This window comes from Tupaia chinensis, unplaced genomic scaffold (genome assembly GCF_000334495.1).
Source record: "Tupaia chinensis unplaced genomic scaffold, TupChi_1.0 Scaffold000014_1, whole genome shotgun sequence".
Lineage (NCBI taxonomy): Eukaryota > Metazoa > Chordata > Mammalia > Scandentia > Tupaiidae > Tupaia > Tupaia belangeri.
In genome coordinates, this window is record NW_006159444.1 from 1,940,455 (window position 1) to 1,948,548 (window position 8,094).

Sequence of the window (8,094 nt, forward strand, 5' to 3'; positions counted from 1 at the left end):
GTCCCCGGCAGCAGCGCGGAAACCATAGAGTGAGGGCGGGCTAGAGCGTCGCGACTCGGAGGTCTCGCTCGACTTCTCTCCTAGCCGCTGGGCTCAGGGGTTGCTTGCGCCGCTTCCCTTCTCCAATTCTTGGAGACGCGGGAGCTATCGCTGCGGCTTCTTGGTCCCAGCTGAGGCGGCCACTGCAGAACGTTGCTCTAAGAAAAATCTTAGTGTGCTCACGGAGCGGCAAATTTAGGAAATAAGTGTCCCATTTCTGTGTGTCCCTGCGACTTAGCCTCTTTGGTGCTTTTCAGAACTTTACTGGGAAGGATCTAAAGGTTCACAGCCAAAAAAAAAAGTTGCGAGTCATTCATCTGTTTAGTAACAATGTGCCAAGCGTTTTAATAGCGTGTTTCTAACGAGATGTTAGAAACAAAAGCTTCGGGTGCCGGTGGGAGCCGGCGGGAGGAGGGGAGCGCGCCTCCGGCAGCTCGGTGCAGGAAATGCAAGCAGCACCAATCCCGGCCTGGTGGAGCGAAGACAATGACAGCGTGCCTACGCTGGCGGGAAGGGGTCCCAGGACCTAAGCACTTGGGTAGGTAAAGGAAACGCGTCATTTAGGGGAGATGAGCTAGTATAAAGGAATTGTGCCCCAGATTATTGGGAATAAGAAGGTGAATAGAGTATTAGATGGAATCGGAGATGCTGCTAGCAAAATGCCCTCTCTCTCATTTTGTGCAATGTGAAGTAATCAACACTAATTTAAGGACTAGCATTTATTGAAAAGTTAGGGGCGTATCACTGAATCCCAAACACTGCTGTCCTCTTGCTGAAAGTCATTTTCCAACAGTCGCTACACTCAAGTGTGCTGGAAAAAAAGAGAGGAAAACGATGGCAGAATTGTACTTGGGGAGATTATTGGAATCAAGGTAATGGCTAAGAGCCAAGCCCAGAGTTCCTGAAAGAGGCTGTCCTTTCTGAGGGTTTTAGGATTTTTAAGTTAGCTTTACTCAGCTACTCAGCTTTAATATAGGGCCTGGCTACATTGAAGGAAAAGGGGATCCTTTCATCAGTAAGAGTTTCTATTTGTACCTTCAAAATCTTAAATGCTATCACAAAGCTTCCATCTCCAATCCTCACCAGCAGGCCACTAGGCACGCTCTAGCCAACACTAGTTAGCCTCTAACTAGCCGGTTTATTTCCCACAATCCATTCTCCAGACAGTAGCCAGAGGGGTTTTTTAAAGACAGATCAGATCACTCCCTAACTTAAATCCCTTTAATGCTTTCTCATTGCACTGGAGATGTTATCACAGCCTCCCGCCTTGGCCTGAGGGCCCTGCTTACCTCGGCTGCCACACTGGCCTCCTTTCTGTTGCCAGTGCTGGTTTTCCTACCCAGGACACGTGTATGTGCCTCTTCCCTCAAGGTGTCTGTGCTTGACTTCTGCTCATAGAGGCCTAATCCCTTAGTCCTCCTGCCAGTGGTCTTATAATTCTTCTAATCACTTGTGGCTAAAGTAACCTGATAAGGAAGTACCTGGCTCAATTGTACTCTTGTTAGGTTCTCACAATCAAGTTCACTGCTTTGGCCTATGAGGGGTTATTTATTCAGTCATACATGAAATGAATGTTGACTGAACTAGTTAGGCCTGGGAGAATAAAAGGCAATACATGCTGAAGAATAAAACTACTTGTGGGGCCAGCAGGTGGCATGGTGGTTAAGGGCACTGGACTCCCACGTAGTCGACCGAGTCCCGGACCCGGTGGCTTAAAACTCACACCAGGCGCGTGTGCGTGCATGCCCAAGATCCTGAGAGGAGAATAGAGGAGAAGGGATTGCAGTGTGGCCATCCCCCCCTGGGGGGGTGATTTCTCGCTTTCTGCTTCTGTCTCTCTTGTGCGCACATGCCCCCTATAGCAAAAACCTCTCAAAAAAAAAAAAGGGGGGGGGAACTGGACTGCCACATGGCCAAGAGTGGTTCGAGTCCTGGACCTGGCAGGACTCACTCCCCCCCCATTACTCTGTCCCTCTGGTCAAATTTAAATAACTAAAATAAATACAATAAGGTTAAATAAAATAATTTTTTTAAAAGAATGAAACTACTTCTTAACATGCTACATGATTTCATTTCATTCCACACCTAAAAAAATAGAGGGGGTATTTTGATCAGAGAAAGGGGGAGGGGAATCACAAAGCAGTCTAAGCACACTGTTAAAATGAGAAGGAAATAAAGCAAGAGGAAATTAGAGGATGCAAGAAAGTCTGGGGCCCAGTTCTACAACTACGTCACAGTTAACGCACAACGACACACACCATACCCAGATCTATATTAAATGTATGTATATGGAGTCTTCAAGAAGTTCATGAAAATGTATATTATGGGGGAAAAAAAAAAACAAGGATTTCTCAAAATTCGTGCACCAAAATAAACACTTTAACTCCTTTTTTCCACTGAGTCCCAGCCCCAGCAGCTTGAAACTCATTCAGAGCACATGAACACGCATGCCCAAAGTCCTGAGAGAAGAAGGGAGAAGGGATTGCAAAGTGGCCATCCCCTCTGAGGGGTGACTTCTCACTTTCTGTCTTATGTGAGCACATGCACCCTATAGCAAAAATCTCTCTTTAAAAAGCAAAATTACAATATATATGAACCAAAATGGAAAACCTAAGAGGTAGCCTAATTTCTACTTACCTGCTTGCGTTTTCTTTCTGTTGCTTTATCCAACTCTGTTACACAGTGGTATATGACTGTTGCTCCTGGTTTTATAGTTCTCAACACTCAGAGGACATGCATGAAAACCTGTCCTTCCCAGTTAAAAGTCCTAAGCAAGGGGCTGGCTCTGTGGCACAGTGTTAATGTGCTACTCTAGAGAAGCTGGATGGCCCATGGCAATGCTGGTTCAAATCTCCAGCCTAGTCAGCCTGAAATGTGCCAGGCTTGTGAATAAATGCCCAAGATCCCAGGCTGGAAAACTGGAAGAAAAGGATCATGAAAAGTCCTAATCAAAAGAAGGAATTTATTTGGCCCAGTTGGGTTAGGTGACCATTACCAAGAGACTGAAGACCACGAATTCCTATTCTGAAGACTGATGCAGGAAATAGTGGGCAGAATTCCAGTCACTGGGAAAGATTCCACATTGCAAATTATGAAACTTACATACTGTAGTCTATGGTATTCTCTTGTGAATATGGTTAGCATTGGTCTGTCCCATAGGAGAAAATCACTTCTGGGAGTAACTCATAGGGTCTAATTCAGCCATGACCTATAGATCAGAGTCAAAAATAGTCAAGAGCAGTGCTTGCCATAAACTTTCTAGGATCATGGAAATGTTCTGTATCTCTGCTGCCCAGCTCAGTAGCACTAGCCCCATGTGGTTGTTTACACTTGAACTGTCTGGTGTGGGCCAGCCAATGGTGTGGCGGTCAAAGCTACTGGATTCCACATGGCTGACTCAGACCCAGCAACTTAAAAGTCACATTTAGCATGTGCATGCCTGCCCAAAACCCCAAAAGGAGGAAGAAATAGAGGAAAAAGGATTGTGATATGACTATTGCCCTACCACAATGCTTTCTGCTTCCAAATGCATGTGCCTTTTGGCAAGTTAAATGTATGCATATTTAGTACAACTGAGGAAAATAACTTTTTAAAAAGAATTACTTTTTAAATTTTATTAGTAGTAGTTTAATTTGCTATAGGCATATGCAGTCACCAGAGAGAGAGGAAATGTAAGAAAGCAAACCTCCAGGTCTGGGATTTGAACCGCAGTCAGCTTTATGGGAGTCCAGTGCCCCAAGCTCCACCACCTGCTGGCCCCAAAAAATCATTTTTAAATTTAATGTTATTATTTATTTTTTAATTTGCCGTAGGGCACATGCACTCACCAGAGATAGAGGAGAGAAAGGGAAAGTGAGAAAGCAAGTTGTCAGGTCCAGGACTTGAACTGCACCTTAACCACCATACCACCTGCTGGCCCTGGAAAACAGCTTTTTATTGCACTTTTTTCCCCATCAGGATTTTGGACATGCATGTGCATGTACCCATTGTGGCTTTCAAGCTGCCAGGGACCAGATTTGAGCCACAGCTGATCTCGTGGAGTCTGGCTTCCCTTAACCACCAGGCCACAGGACTAGACCAGGAAGTTTTATCTTAGTAATACCATGTGCAAATATATATATATACATATATATATAATGCAGTTCATCTCTTGCTGTCGCCCCAGCAATCATGCTAACATTCTTGAGAATGGTGTAGCTTAGAAAAGGCTTAAACCATATGTTTTGTTTGAAGCTCCCTCTCTGGCTTCCATGCACCATCCACTGGAAGCTAAAATCTACTAGACTCCTGGCTGAGGTCCAGTGTAGTAAGGAAAGGGATGTTACAAAGACCACTGCATCTGTCCTTAGTGTCCTCTGGGCAGGTGAGAGAGGTGTCTGTGAAGCTGCTGTCAGCTGTACATCTGTGTTTCATACCCACTTACTGACTGGCACGTCAGTAAGAAGAGAAAGAAAGGCACGTCTTTTGTTGTAGTCACAGAGGGATAGCAGACCATGAATGAGCAAGCCAAAGTTAATGCTCGGGATGATAGCTTAGGAGATGGTGGCTCCCTGGGGCTGGGTTTGATCAGCCAAACAGAAATGAAACATGATCTCCTCTAGAGTTGGCATGAAGTTTTCGATGCCCATTCCCAACTCTACTGAGCTAGCTGCAGAGAGCTTTGCCCCATGACAGAAAATTGTGACCTGATTTTGGTCTTTGCCATCATTTCCCAGCATGTCTAGGAGGGTGTGGGGCACATTTATGAACCAGTTACAGACTAGTAGTGTAGACAGTTTCTTTGCTGGGAGAGTAATGTTTTTCCTTGCATGCTACAGGGTAGGCGTTGTATAAGTGTTGACACAGCCAATCTTAGGGAATCTGAACAGGCTCCTTGGGCAGGTTGCCCTTCCTCCTCCTTCTGCCTGAACCTGCTGAAGAAGGAAGGGATGACCAGCCCATAATGCTCAGGAGATGCTAGATACCACACAACTTACCAGGGTTCAAGTCCAGGCCCTGTGTGCTTAAAAAACACTCCAAGCTCACACACATGCATGCATGTACATGTCTAGGATTGTGATGAGATGGAACATTGAAGGGGAAAGGATTGCAATGCGACTGGCCCACGCTGAGGGCTGTCTTATCTCTTTTTAACACCCCTGACATTTTTTTAAAATTTAATTTAAACTCTAGGTGAATGCTGTCCTCATCCTTCATCTCACCATCAGACACCACAACACCATTTTTGCTTTTCATTCTGGAGCTCACCTCCAGCTTGAAGCACTGCTGGGGTCTTCAGGAGCTGGGAGAGGGGGCACTCAGAGCAATTGTCCTCCTTCATAGCTGACTCTGTAGCTTGTAGGATGTGCTCAGAATAGCTAAGAGAGGGTAGGAACCCAAGAACCCACCAATGGATGAACGGATTAACAACATGTAGAACGTACTACAATGAAATGTTATTCAGCCTTAAAAAGGAAGGTACTTCAGGAATGGCCCCACAGCACAGTGGTTAAGTTCTGTGTATTGGGGACCAGATCCCACATGGCAACCGTAGTAGATCCTGCAGTTTGAAAAACATACCAGGAGGGCCAGTAGGTAGTGTGGTGGTTAAGGCACTGGACTCCCACATGGCCGAGCATGGTTTGAATCCAGGACTCAGCAGCTCAAAACTCATGCAGGGCACATGTGTGTGCTTGCCCAAAATCCCAAGAGGAGAATGGAGAAGGGATTGCAGCATGGCCATCCCCATGGGAGGTAATATCTCACTTTTCCACTGTCTCTCTCTCTCCAGCAAGCACACACATCCTTGTCAAAAAGAAAAACGAAAAGAAAGAGAAAAACTTACCAGGCCCATGTGCATGTGTGCCCAAAATCCTTAACAAAAGGAAAAGAGGAAAGGGCATTGCAGCATGACCATGACCCACTAGGGTGTTATCGCGCTCTCTCTCTCTTTTTTTTTTTTTTTTTTTTTTTTTTTGTTTTAGGTTTTTGTTATAGGATGTATGTGCTCACCCGAGAGAGAGAGAGAGAGAGAGAGAGAGAGAGAAATGGAGACAGAGGGTAAGTGAGAAATCACGTCCGGGTGAGGGGGCGTGGCCATGCCATGGTCCCTTCTGCTCCATTATCAGGATTGGGTCACTCACGCACATGTGCCCAGCGTGAGTTTTAAGCCACAGGGTCCAAGACTGTAACGACAGACAGCTGTGTGGCAGTCCAGGCCTTAACCACCATGCTACTTGCTAGTACCACATTGAATTTTTTAAAAATTATTTTTATTTAACTTTATTTTATTATTATTATTATTTAATTTGACCACAGAAAGAGAGAGAGAGAGATTAAGAAAGCAAGCTGCCAGATCCTAGACTCAAACTTAAGTCAGCTAGGCAGGAGTCCAGCACCTTTAACCACTACGCCACCTGCCAAGCCCCTTGAATCTTTTTTAACTTTCGACAGACACAGTCCTGACCCAAGTTATTTGCCCGCTCTACAAACAAATTCTTCCCAAGCTTTGCAAATAAACACACTAAACTGCTTTGAGAAGGGGATATTTTGCATACCTTGAAGTTTCATGTTGTTAGGGTAAAATTGCAGAGGTTATGCTGAATATGCAAATTTTGGTTCATTTCTAGTCGTTGTTGAAAAAGAGACCAAGGTATTTTGTTGCTGTAGAATGAGAGAAAGCTTGGAGTGTGATTAAAGATGACATATAACCAAAAAGCCATTTCCTTATTTCCATAGACTCAGTCTAACTTTCCATTACAAGTACATTGAGGGCACCGGTATCTCAGGCATCAAGACCATCTAGGGAAGGAGCCAACCAGAGCAGCGGTGAAGTCCCGGGCTTCTATTCCTGAGGTGCACCTACAGAATTTTCAACCCCCTATTCCTCCTTACTCTGGCACGGGTGTAGGAGGTTGGAGTAGCAGGAGCAGCTTCCGGGGTACCCTGGGCGGGAGTAGATCGCAGCTGCCTTCCCCTTAGGACTGTCCTGCACCACACGCTGCTGTATGGGCCCAGATCTAGGCCCTACGGTAGCAATCAGTATCCACGACACGGAGGCAGCTTTCTCGGCCGGTTCAGGTCTCCGTCCTTTGGCCACTATCACGGGTCCTACTCCAAGTCCCCCCTTCGGCAGGGGTCTCAGCAGCATTTCGGCTACTTTCCGGGGCAGCAACAGGCCCACCCCCAGGGGTCTCCAAGGATGTCTACACCATTTGGATCAGGGTGTGGTAGAGAAAAGAATGTCTAATGAGATGGAAAGTTATTTCAAGCCCCAAATGCTTGAAGATCCTTGGGCTGGCCTAGAACCAGTGTCTGCAGTGGACAAAAGCCAACAGTACAGCAGTACTCAAACATTCATAGGCAAAAAAGGAAGATACTTTTAACAGTTCTGAAATTCATGTGGAAGCTTCATGGGTCAGGAACATCCTGAATAAAACTTTTACGTGTGTAATCAAGTCGAACTCAAAGATAATGACTCTGAAATGACTTTGAATAGTTAGTAGGATCTTGTTAGTAATTTTGTCATATTGAGTATTGTTGACATTAGAGAAGAAGGCTGGATAATTTGCAGTGTTTAGTTCTCTGGAAGTGCCTGTTACAATTTAGAAGATTTGTGGCTCTTTCACGTTCCCAGATATATTATAGACATTTGTCTTTGGATGTTTTTCAGTGTTTTAAAATAAAACATTTTATCCTTCTAAAAAACAAACAAACAAACAAAAAACATCTAGGGGCCAGCAGGTGGTGTAGTGGTTAAGGTGTTGGACTCAAATGGCCTAGGGCATTTGAGTCCCAGACCTGGCAGCTTGAAACTCATGCCAGGTGTGTGCGTGCATGTATGCCCCTGCATGCCCCAAATCCCAAGGGGAGAATGGAGGAGAAGGAATTGTGGCATGGCCATCCCCCCTCGGCAGGTGATTAATTACTTTCTCTGTCTCTCTGCCAAGCACACATGCTCTGTAGCAAAAAAATCTCTCTCAAAACAAACAAACAAGTCCTCGCAAGGTTACAGTATCTTGTTATCATCATGTTCCTTATATGTTTGCAGATTAGTACTCAGTATAATACATCCAG

The 8,094-nt window shown here is 45.2% G+C and overlaps 1 pseudogene; it reads left to right on the plus strand.

Annotated features, from left to right (window-relative positions):
• The first annotated feature begins 873 nt into the window (after window positions 1-873).
• LOC102481306 (M-phase-specific PLK1-interacting protein pseudogene) lies at window positions 874-7,403 on the plus strand (annotated as a pseudogene).
• The last annotated feature ends 691 nt before the right edge of the window (window positions 7,404-8,094 follow it).